Raw genomic sequence first — 12,354 nt, forward strand, 5'->3', positions numbered from 1 at the left:
CCACGCTGAAGGTCCCGCCCCCATGCCGCCCACGCCCCAATCCCCACCCCGCCAGTCTTCAGCCTAAGACTTAGAAGCCCCAGGTAGTCTGCTTTCTTTCCCTTGAGGGTTTGTTTGCCTGTGAGTAGGGAGGAAATGATGGTAAGGGGAGGCAGTTTTAGGATTGGGGGTCAAAGGAGAGAAGTTTGAATGTGGAACAATTCCCTGAAGTCCTTCATGCAAGGTTACTAAAGTCAAGACCTGAAACATCAGTCAACAGAGTGCTTACTGTTTGTGAAGCTTCCTTCCCCCATTTTGTTTAAGAAAATTGAGCTAGGGATGTAGTTCAGCGGTAGAGCACTCTTGGAGCATGCGCAAAGGATTAGAGTCAGAGACTTGAGAGGGAAGCGGGTTGCCCCGGAATAGAGTGTCAGGGGGAATGGCGGTAGTGTTGTCAACATCCTGAAGCTTTCTCCTAACTTTTTTTTTTTAAGTCATTCCATGCGTTTACATTTCAAATGATATCCCACTTCCCGATTACCCCCTCCACCAACCCCCATGATATCAGACTTCCCGATTATCCCTCCATCAGCCCCTCATCCTACATCGGCCCTCCCCCTCCCCTTTGCCTGTATGTGAGTGCTCCCCCACACACCCACGCTCTCCCGCCCTGCCCCACCGCTCCAGCATCCTCTACACTGGGACATCAACTGCAGAACTGTATTGTGGGCTTCAACTTAAAAGTGAATTTCAAAGCAAACCAGTAAGAAATAGACTTGAAGTCTGTTTGGACTGGAAAGAAAGGCAACGAAAAAAAAAAAAGAACAAAGCACACCTTAGAGCATGCATGGCTATGGTCTTCTCACAGAATAGTCTCAGCTTATTAGAAACCATTTTTTAACAGATTATAAGCAGAAGAGTTATGACAGAGAGATGCTTAGTGAGAGAATAAGACATTCACGAGTGGGTCTGGGCTTCCCATAAAAAAGTCACAACAAAGTGTCTTAGCAATTACCATATATATTCTTTTAGATGCATCTTGACCCTGCGTGGTGGTGCAGACCTTTAATGGCAGCGTTCGGGAGGCAGAGACAGATAGATCTTTGTAAGTTCAAGGCTAGCCTTCTCAACAGAGTGAGTTTCTGGATAGCCAAGGCTACACAGAAAAGCCATGTCTGGAAAAAAAAGAAAAAGAAAAGCACATCTGGAATGGTTGCTACAATAACCCCTCCCACTCACCCCACCCCCTTTTCTATTTTTGGCGAGAGTAACGGACAGCTTCAAGGAGCCTAGGATAGATTAGAGTCTGATAAGGTAAAACCAGGAGCTACTGGGTTTCTAGTAAGAGTCTCAGATTGTAGGTTTACAGCCACAATGGTAGTAAAGGAATCCTTGCTTCATGGTTGGCAAGAGTTTTTCACCAGACTTTGAATGAAGAGCTCCCTTTTCTTCTTGTGTCCCCTTGAGTTTCCTTGCCCTTTTATCCTAACTCAGACCTTCAACTAGGACTTACTCTTTAAGAGTGAGTCAAGGTAGTAGGTTGGAACCTTGGTGATAGAGTCACTACCCCCAAGAGACCCTCCCTGGGCACTGCTTCATTGAGACTGAACCTTCAGTACATGAGCTTTGGGGTAAACAGATCCAAAATAGAACACAAGACAAACCGAGACCTACAGCAGCATCAGGAAATACTACATTGAAGCCTGAGCAGGACATTGCAACTCCAACCACTGGAGGATGTGGCTCTCAGACAGGTGAAGGGAAACACAATACAGTTTCAGTATAAACAGATCCTGGTATTTGAGCAACTTTAGCCTCCCTGACAGTCTTAGCAGGCTGGAGAGACTTTAAGGTAATAAAAGGTTGATATCTGGCTCCCCTACTTCCTGCCATGGTGGACAGAGCAAGGCTAGTCCACGCCCTGCTCTCTGACATTGTTGGCACTCACTGGGTGAGCATCATGAGTACCTTTGACCAGAGTGAGCAATAGCAGTGCCATTGGGGAGGGCAGTGGGTGTCAGTGGGTGAGACTGGCAAGAGCTGAAAGCGCTGTGTGTCAGCACTCGGGAGTCCTGTCAATACTTAGTGTGCACTGTACAGTAGTGGAAGTAAGCTGACATAGAATAAAAGGTAAGAAGTCTTGAAATCATACTCTGGGACAGCCAAGAAGGGAACTCTGAGAAATGGTTATTTTGATCCTGGTTTTACTACAGAGTAGGGATAGTTTGACAAACAAGCTCTTCCCCTCCAATAAGTTTTCATGAGAGTTACACTTAATATTATTTGAAACTCAGTGTTAGCCATGATATTAACACAGGCAAACACAAACACATGCACACACACACACACACACACACACACACACACACACACACACTCTCACTGCTTTATTTCCAGTGGTGAGCATGGTGTCTGATTCATTGTGGGTACTTGTTAAGTACTGGTTTAGAGAATGATGGACTATGCCATAGGAGTAGTGTAGACTATGCCATAGTAGTAGTGTAGACTATGCCATAGTAGTGAGTCATTGACTCAAGTCATGGTCACTTCCTATGTAAATCTCCTGAGAAGTTTAATTTTAAGCACTACCAGTATTAGTACTAGAACAAATATCAGGAGATATGAGGATCACTTTCCCTTGACTTTTACCTTAATGGTCTGGAGGCCAGGAACACTATTTGCAATCTAACTAATAATATAAGTGTAATTTTTATCTCCATGGCGTGAGACACTGTGGATTGAAAGGGTCAGAAACTGAGCAAAGTCAGGTAGCTGTGGCTGCAGTCCAGGCAGGAAACATGGGAAGCTGCTAACAGTGGAAGTTCAAAGGAGGAGTGAGAGAGGAAGGGTCAAGGATGGCACCTGAATGGAGTTGGGGATTTAGCTCAGGGTTAAGTTGAGGCTAGGAAGTTAATTTGGATAATGTAAGTTATGAGGTAGGTCCTTGTGCTTGTGAGGCATCCATGTAGAAATGCCCTCTATAGGGTTGATGATACAGGTTGGAGATTAGAGTAAGAGTGGCCTAGAGATGTATACACGGGGTTTTTCTGTTCAAGACTTATAGCTGCAAGAGTTTATGTGGCTAAGTCTTGGTTCGGTAGGATAAGAAGACATAGAATGAAGCCTGAGATGTCTCTGAGGAGCTTGCCGTTCTAGACTTAAGTATGAAGGGAACCAAGAAGGAATGGACGCCTGATGTGTTTATCCCAGCACTTGGAGGCAGAAGCAGGTAGATCTCTAAGTTTGAGGCCAGCCTGGTCTAAATGGAGAATTCCAGATCAGCCAAGCCTATAAGGTGAGACCTTTTGTAGAACAAAAGCAAAACGAGGGGTTGGGGATTTAGCTCAGCAGTAGAGCACTTGCCTAGCGAGCGCAAGGCCCTGGGTTCGGTCCCCAGCTCCGGAAAAAAAAAAAAAAAAAAAGCAAAACGAAACAAAAAAGAAAGGATCGAGCGGTACTGTCAGGAGAATAAAGTGATAGCCGTAGAAGGCCCCTGGGATCTAACAGCAGTGGTCTGTGCCCCACGGAGAGGAGCAGCATGGGGAAACAGTGGGCAGAGGTTCAATGCAAGTGGGAGTGCGTGGGGAGTGAGTGTGCACAGTGTCAGGAAGGTGAGCACAAAGAGTTCAGCCCAAGGATGTCATTGGAAGTGCTTGCTTCCTGACACTGAGGGAGAAACGTCTTTTGAAGAGACATTTGTGTTTAAATGCTGATCGGCTGGGAGGGAGAGGCTGAAGATAAGATGGGATAAAGGGTCCTGTAAGCACTTAAGAAGGTGAGACAAGTTGAGAAAAGAACTAAGGCCTTTGGTGGTTTGCCCTGGAGTTATCTGTATTTTGATGCTAATTCCACGGCCCCAAGGACAACTGCCTAGTCACTACTCAGGACTCAGGTGACTTCACCAGAACCTTCTTCCCATTTAATTTGTAAAATACAGGTGAGGGCCAATACAGGATAGAATGAGGCCTGTCATTGGACGAGAAGGAAGGATGGGCAGGAGAAAAGGTTTAAGGGGAGAGGAGGAGGAGGAGAGAGAGATAGAGAGAGGGAAAGAGAGAGAGAGACAGAGAAACAGAGAGAGACAGAGAGAGAGATAGAGAATACTATGGGACAACATGCAAGGTGACGTTACATTAAGATTCCACGCTGTACCTTTACAGGTTGTTATGAATGTTCTTAAGGGATGGATGTGTACCAGGCTTTATATGTTTAGGTGAGCAATTATATCTTATCAATTAGATCAAAGGTTATTGTGTTGTGTGTTCTTTCATGTGCAGACTTAAGTGTAAGAGAGAGTGCAGCAGCTAGTCCAGCGCCACCATGGAATTGGGATGTGTGCTTCTGGCATGGAAACCTGCCTTGGGAACTGGATGGGTAGAGAGATTGTTGCCCGGCTCAGAGAGAGGCCATTGGCAGTGTGATATGGGATGGAACAGAGCGGGTGACAGGCTTTGCTGACTGAGACTTAAGATATCTAGCAGATATCTTGGGGCACTGCGGTGCTGGACCTAGTAGGGGTAAAAGACAGCATTTTATTTTTTATAATTTTACAACAACAAGGCCACATCATTAGGATCAGATGGAGAGGTTGCTCTACACTGAGGAGAGAAAGAACAGGCAGCACTGGGTACATTAATAACAGGATTAAAGGAGCCTATTTTCTTTGAGAGTTTCTTTACTCTGCAATACACTATGAAGTGTATTGGTGGGATGGTGATTGGTGCTATTAATGATTTGAAGTATGTAGAGGTATGGTGCGCATACTGTGGAGAGCCCAGGACAGTTGACTCCATACTACACCCACACCAGAGTTGCCTGAGGACATTTGGGGTTCAAGTGCATCAGTGCTATTCTAGATCTGAGTAAGCCACGGGTACCCATTTGTTTAAGACAGGGTAGTTCTTCAGATCCCACTTTGAGAATAAGGATCCCCTCCATTGATGCCACAATCCTCAGACGTTGAAGCCCTTTCCACAAAATGGGGTAGTTGTAGAGATAATCTCTTATGCATTGTGTAAAAACATTCGCCTCTCAATAAAACAACAACAACAACAAACCTTTGGCCAATGATCTGAGGCAGGCTTAGAAGGTGGGACATCCGGCAGACAGAATTCTGGGAACTAGTGAATCATGGGGGATTTGTCCCGGGAGCACTGATGTAGGCAGAGGCATGAAAACAGAGCAGAGGTGTCCAGTCACGTGACAATAAACCAGATATTAAGTTATGAGCCAGTTGAAGAACATGTAAAACTTTGGCCTAGGCATTTGTAAACATATTTATGTCACAGAGTTAGTATTTCTGGAGCTTCGGACCAGGAAGAAAAAAAAGAGGTTACAGGTAGTATTTGGAAATAATGGATGTATATCTTCTCATTACTTGAGAACATCTAGCTTAATGATTACCAAATACAATGGGAGTGTACTGAAAGTTGTTACATCAGACTAAGAAATAATGACAAGAAAGGGTCAGAACATCTGACTATAGCTTTTTTATTATTATTATTGTTTTATTTTGGTTTGGGATTTAGGCTCCTTTGTTTATTTGCTTGTTTGTTTGTTTGTTTGTTTGTTTTTAAGAGTGTTTTGATCCATTGATGATTGAATCAGTAGGCACAAGCTATTTGGGTGGCTGTTCTCCAGAGGCCCATGTGTTAAAAATCTATGTGGGAAGTAGCAAAAAACTTTGAGAGCTGTGAGCTTGTTGGAGGTCTTTAGGTGACTAGAGACGTTTGCTGGCAGAAGATCATGGGATCTACTGCTTTCCCCTTGTTCCTTAAGTCTTGAGGAGAATGGTTTCCTCTGTCATGTGTACCTGCCAGAGGCCCAGAGTCACAGAGCTACCTGATTGTGGTCTGCAGCCTTGCAGAACCATAAGCCAAAGTAAACCCTTTCTCTTTATAAGTTAATCACCTCGGGCGTTTTGTAATGGCTACAGAAAACTGACAGGTACAGTGCAAGACCCATGAATCCAGAGCTGTGACAGGATTTCAATATGGAGACTTTTAATAATATGGGAGGGATTGTCAGTAAAGAGGCAACAATGAAGATACAAGGTGTAACTGACAGACAGAACTCTGAAGATTTGAATCAAGGGTCTGGGACAAAGTCTGGTAAAGAAGAAAGGAGGAAAGGAAAGCCTGGACAGTCTTTCATTAAAGGTCACTCCTCCCAGGATAGGAAGGAGAGAATGATAGATAGGAAAGCCAGTGGCATTGGTAGTTTAATGTTTCCCTCCCAAAAATTACAGTGATAATAATTGAATGTTATTACCATATGCCCAGCGTTCAGCGTGTTAATTAATTCTTATTGCAGCTCTGGTGACAGATCTGTCCTCCTGCCATTTCATAGAGAAAGAGCCTGAGCTTTGACAATAGATACATAGCTTGCCCAAGGACGCACAGATATGTGATAACAACTTAAGTAATCCAAATTTCAGCTCTGTGGAGTTCGTTCACACTACCAGCTGCATACATTTTACTAATGAACTTAGGAGGGGCTGATAGGTTATATCAAAGTTACCATGGTCAATACCTTTGTCTTTTCTGTTGCTGTGGGAAAAAGAAAAAAAAAAAAAACAAACAAACCAAACACCTGAGGTCAGATAATATATGAAGAATACAGATTTGTTTGACTCGTGGTTCTGGAGGGTGAGAAATTCAGGAGCGTGCACAGGCATCCTCTTGGCATCTGGTGAAGCCCTTCTTGCCACATTACAGCATGCCAGAAGGTATCACGGGTCAGAAGGTAAAGCGGCAATAGAGAGTTAGCAGAGAAAGATACAGAAATGTAGCTAGGGATGGCACTTTTAAAACAAAGCCACTCCTGCTGGAAATAAGCTGTTCCCGCAGAATCAGCTTAATCTACCTTTAGTGACCTCACATGGCCACACGGGGGTCAGAGTCCCAGCGCATACACTTTGGGAGGAGTTTGGATGGGAGCAATCTTTTCTTATATGTGAGATGAAACTTTATCTCTCATGACCTTACTTCAGTGAGCCTTCCTGCCTACTTCCACTTCCATCCCCCTAGACATATTCCTAACTGATTGTTGTTGCCGCTGAAAATCATTTGGGACTTTCTGATACAAGTCATCAAAAACTCAACAAGAAAAGAGAGAAGCGGTTAGCCTACATCATTGAAGCTTCAGGAGAAGTGCCCCGTGCTGAGCTGGGTACAAGCCTGGGTGAGTCTGGGTTCTGATTTCTTCGGTGACTTCTAGCTTCAGCTCTGCACTGCTCCTTTTACCCTCAAGCTGTCTAGTGACTGATGACCCCACCCCCTATGTGTCCCACAATGGCTCCTTGCTTTCTTGGCCGTCCATCTAGCTAGATAGGAGGAACATTCCCCTCCATACACCAGAAATCCTGGGCTTCAAAGTCACTTGCCAGATGAAGTCCAGATCCACTGCCAATCATCTCTAGAGGGGAAGGGGAAGTTGAATCCAGCCACATCACAAATAACAGGGTAAGGTCATTCGTTAGTGCAAACCAGAAGCACAAGAGAAAACAACAGATGCCTCAGTGTTTTTCTGCCTTCTTCCCTACCTTTTTCCCACCTCTGCATTAATCAACTTCCCACGTGCCTTGTCGGTGGCTCACGCTGAAGTTGCTGACCTTTGAACAGACTTAACAGTTTGAACAGCTTTCATAATTCCAACAGGGCACATCTATGTCTCTCTCTCTATATCTTTGCCATTTCCCTGTGTAAACACCCTCTTGACTCCCCATTACCCACAAAAGACCAAGTCACAGTGCTTCAAGTGCTTCATCTCTTGGGTATATCATGCCGTTTGAAATTACTAGAATACTGGGCTGGGAGATGGCTCAGAAAGTAAGAGAGCTTGCTCTGCAGTCATGAGGACCTGTGTTTGAATCCCCAGCACCCATGCAAATGGTCAAGCATGGCACTCATGGCTGTGCATGGCTCTGGCCCCAGCACTAGGAGCAGACACAGGTAGATCCCAATAGCTCACTGGCCATTCAGTCTATGTGCAGATGTACACACCAGCCTACTATTGTGTATGCAACACACACTCACATACATGGGGTGGGTAAGGGAAGCAAGAAATAGTTATATTTCTGTAGGTATGATTCTCTTATGGTTTTAAAAATCTAGAATTTGAACCATCTATGTAGAAGTAGAAGTTTCTGGATATATCAGGTGAAATGCTCATGTGGTGTTTCGCTGAGGAGGACCTGTGGGAGGACTCGTGATGTCTAGAGAGAGTATAAATAGGACTCAAGGGACAGTCACGGTGCTCTTGAATAGCTAGCTTTGCAAAGCTTTGTTGGTCTCCAGTCTTCATCTTACCTGATCTTCACTTCATTGAAAGAGGTGTGGCAGAGAACTCCTGGCAGCCTGACTGGTCCTGGTCACTCCTGCTAACTAGTGTTGATTTGGTGGAGGCCTGGCTGTTTCTGCTGGATCGTGCCACTGCTGCTGAGTTTTGTTTGGTATCCTGACATGACTGACGTGGACTGCTGGTATCCTGACAACAGAGATGGGAATCACCCCAAGGAGCTACTTCTAAGCAGGTCCACATCCCTTGTCCTATTTACCATCATTTCTCCCCTTCCTTTGGACAGTGGACTAGAAGGAAGGTTGAAGCATTTAAGAACTGTTATTAAAAGTAGGTTTTAAAAAATAAATCTAAGCCTACAGGGTGTAATTTATTAAAATTGGAGCTGAGGGTCTTGAAACCATTTCAGGCAACATAGTGAGATCCTGTATTTAGAAACCGAACAAAGCAAAAATGACTATAACCTTGCACTCAAATATACATGGACATGTTTAAAACCATCTTTGAGCAAAGGTGATGGCCGGGATAAAGTTCTTGCCTGTTACACTCGAGCCCTGGATCCAGTCTCTTACATCATGAAAATTAAAACACACAGCAAAAGCCATCTTCTATACTTTTATTATCCTCAAGGAAAAGAATAAAGTAATGGGTAATGAAGCAAACTCACATAAGAAAAATTCTCCTTATCAAAAACACTTTTCTAACAGACTGTGGACACACTTTTTTGTAGTTGTTGTGGATGGTGATGGTGTTTACGGTGACAGTGGGGTAGTTTTGTTGTTGTTTGAGACAGGGTCTTTCTATGTAGCTCTGGCTACCCTAGAACTTGCTAAGTAGACCAGGCTGGCCTCAAACTCAGAGATTTGTCTGCCTCTGCCTCCTGAGTGGAGTGGTAGAATTAAAGGCCTAGGCTGTTGTTAATAATATCAGTCATCGTGCTGCACCCGTGGGGAAAGAGCACACCAAACCAACACCAACAGGGTTCCACGTGGTGAGATTTTAATGGGGGAATGAGACAAATGGAAGGGGCAAGAGAAAGAAGAGGAAAGAGGGCCAGGGCAGAGGGAGTCTGCCTTTTATTTGGAATGTGATGTAAAGGTTCTCAGGTGGAGGTGCGAATTGAGCCAAAAAGGTCTTCTGGGAATGTATGGCCGTTGCCATGGCAACAGTGACCAACCATTGTCGCTGTAAAGGCAATTCGTGATACCTACGTAGGCCGCCACACTCAGGTAATGTGGTGTTTGCCTTAGATATAGAGAGCCTTTTGGGGCTACTTGCTCCTAGATACATGGCGGGAATTTGACATTACCAGGACAAAAGAAGCCCAGGGTGGGAATCGACTTTGGGCCAAAGCTCAGGAAATGGGCCTTGATTAGGAATATTTACATTTGAGTTAATGCAAAGCTCAGAGCCAGCTCAGGGGAAACACATGTGTCTGTGCTTTTGTCTTGGTCATCTTGACCAGCCCCGAGAAAGGTGTTTACAGGAGTTTGATTATCACCTTGTTTGTTCCTCAATTCAGAACTGATCTTATCTTTCTGCATGTAATTAAAGTGGGATTAAAAACAGATTGAAAAATAAAACATCTGCTTCAGCCTCAGAACTGGCTAGAGTCATGTTATAGTTTTTTGTCTGTCTTTTTTGTTCTCAGTCCCACTCCTGCCCTGGAGAACCTGTTGCCTGACTGAGCTGGCTTGGTCACTTAGACTTTTTATTCATTCAAGAGGAAAGAAAAGGAAGGCAATGAAAAATCGTTTCTTTGAGGCAGAGAAAAGTGACAGTTTGTTGCTCTCAGCTTATTTAGGTGCTATAACAAAATATGTAGAACTGATTATGTTAAAAATATTATAAACCTGTTTCTGGTAGTTGTAGATGTTGGGAAGCTCAACCTCAATCACTCACTGATGTCATACTGAGGGGCCTGTCCTTTTGATCCATGGCCAGCTCCTTTCTGTATCTGCACCTGGTAGGGGGATGAAAAAAAAAAGTCATGGGTTGTGGGGGTGGGGGGAGGAAGCCAATTCAGACTCATTCCCCCAAACCTTTCTAAGGGCACATTGTACCTGGGAGAAACTGTGTCCTACTTATCCCTTTACAGCCCCATTTTCTTAAAACTTAAGATTGTTGCTTTGTGGGTTAAAATTCAGCAGGAATTGTAGATAAGGGTGAATATTCATATCAGTTGTCAGAAAGAACGCTACTGTGTGCAGGAAGGAGCAAAGCACTGCCCCTCCCCACCATTGGAGATAATAGACATTCTAGTCTGTTCTGTGCAACAGAGTATCTGTAACTTTGTAATACATAGTGAGCAGAAATGTATTGTTGGTCCAAAAGCCTAGAAATCCAAGAAGCAGTAGCATCCAGCAAGACCTGTCCTACCACAACACTGTGTGTGCATGAGAGAGAAAGGGAGTGTGTGTGTGTGTGTGTGTGTGTGTGTGTGTGTGTGTTGGGGGGCCATGAGAGACCGAGATGAGGCCAAACTATTCATTCATAAGGAATTCACTCCCGTACTCCATCCTTTAGAAAGCTTTGCTTCCTTTTCAAGGTCCCACCACTTAACAGTGCTGAGTGGAAACTAAATATTTTTTTAAAATTTACTTAGTTGTATTTCTGTGTATTTGTGTATTTTGCCTGAATGTCTGTCCGTACCCCATACGCATGCCCGGTGCCCACATGTAATGGATTCCCTGAGACTACAGTTACAGATGGTTGTGAGCCACCACATGGCTGCTGGGAACCAAACCTGGATTCCCTATAGAATTGCCAGTGCTCTTAAACACTGAGCCATCTCTCCAGCCCTGAATTTTAGATACATAAACTTTGGGGGACACAGTCAAACCAAAGCAATGGACTAGGGAAAATACTTGGACCGCTTTCCCTTTATTTTCCTTAGCAGAGACACAGAAAGAAGCGTTCAGCAGTGCCAAGTTCATCACATCTTGAGGCTGGAACCTGGCTAATGCATGGGTTAATCTAGACCTGAAGACAGGGGCCCTGGAGTTCAACCTGGTGCCTTGGTAGGGACATAGAAAACCCAGGCATAGTCTGCCAGCCTAAGCTTGGAGACTGAGTCTGCAGAGGCTGGCCTGGCCTTGGTGGGCTCAAAGTTTGGAGCCTGTGGGGCCAGTAGAGGCAGCCTGGTGGGCTTGGAGGCTCAGGATGTGGGGACTGTGGGGACCAGACCAACCTTTACTGACATTGCATTGCTGACATTGTTGCTGTTCCCTAGTGGGATCTCTCTCCCAACTGTGCTGTCTGGGGCTGGGGAGGGAGGAAGGGTACAAACCTGTAACTCCTATCCCTCCCAGTGTTGCCTGGTCTGTGCTACACTCAGATGTGACCTCCCTTCTGCCTTCCTTGGTTCTCCCGGAGGTATTTTCCCATGCAGATAGTTTGAATTAGCATTTCTGTGAGGAAATTCGCCTTGGGAAGCTCTATTCTGTCTTCTTGCCGATGAAGACATTTAATACTATGCGGTGCTCTGAATAGGAATGGCCCCCATAGACTCATGGCATTGAATGCTGACTCATAGGGAGGTGTGGCCTTGTTGGAGGAGGTGTGTCACTGTAGAGGCAGGCTTTGAGGTCTCATACACTCAAGCCTAGTGGGACAGTCTTCTTTGGCTGCTTGTGGATCAAGATGTAGAACTTTTTGCTTGTTCTCCAGATCCATGTCTGCCTGCATGCTGTCCACCATGATGATAATGCACTAAACTTCTGAAATAATTAAATGTTTTCCTTTATAAGAGTTGCCATGGTCATGGTATCTCTTCACAGTAATACAAACCCTAATTAAGTACTACTTGAACATGAAATTATGTTGAAAGACCCTAGTTCTTATTGAAGTATAAGAGCTATTAAGAGACTTGCCCTGGGGGACTGGAGAGATGGCTCAGTGGTTAAGAGCTCCGACTGCTCTTCCAGAGGTCCTGAGTTCAATTCCCAGCAACCACATGGTGGCTCACAACCATCTGTAATGTGTACGAAGACAGCTACAGTGTACTCACATACATAAAATAAATAAAAATCTTTAAAAAGAGAGAGAGAGAGAGAGAGAGAGAGAGAGAGAGAGAGA

The sequence above is a fragment of the Rattus rattus genome, chromosome 3 (genome assembly GCF_011064425.1).
Source record: "Rattus rattus isolate New Zealand chromosome 3, Rrattus_CSIRO_v1, whole genome shotgun sequence".
Lineage (NCBI taxonomy): Eukaryota > Metazoa > Chordata > Mammalia > Rodentia > Muridae > Rattus > Rattus rattus.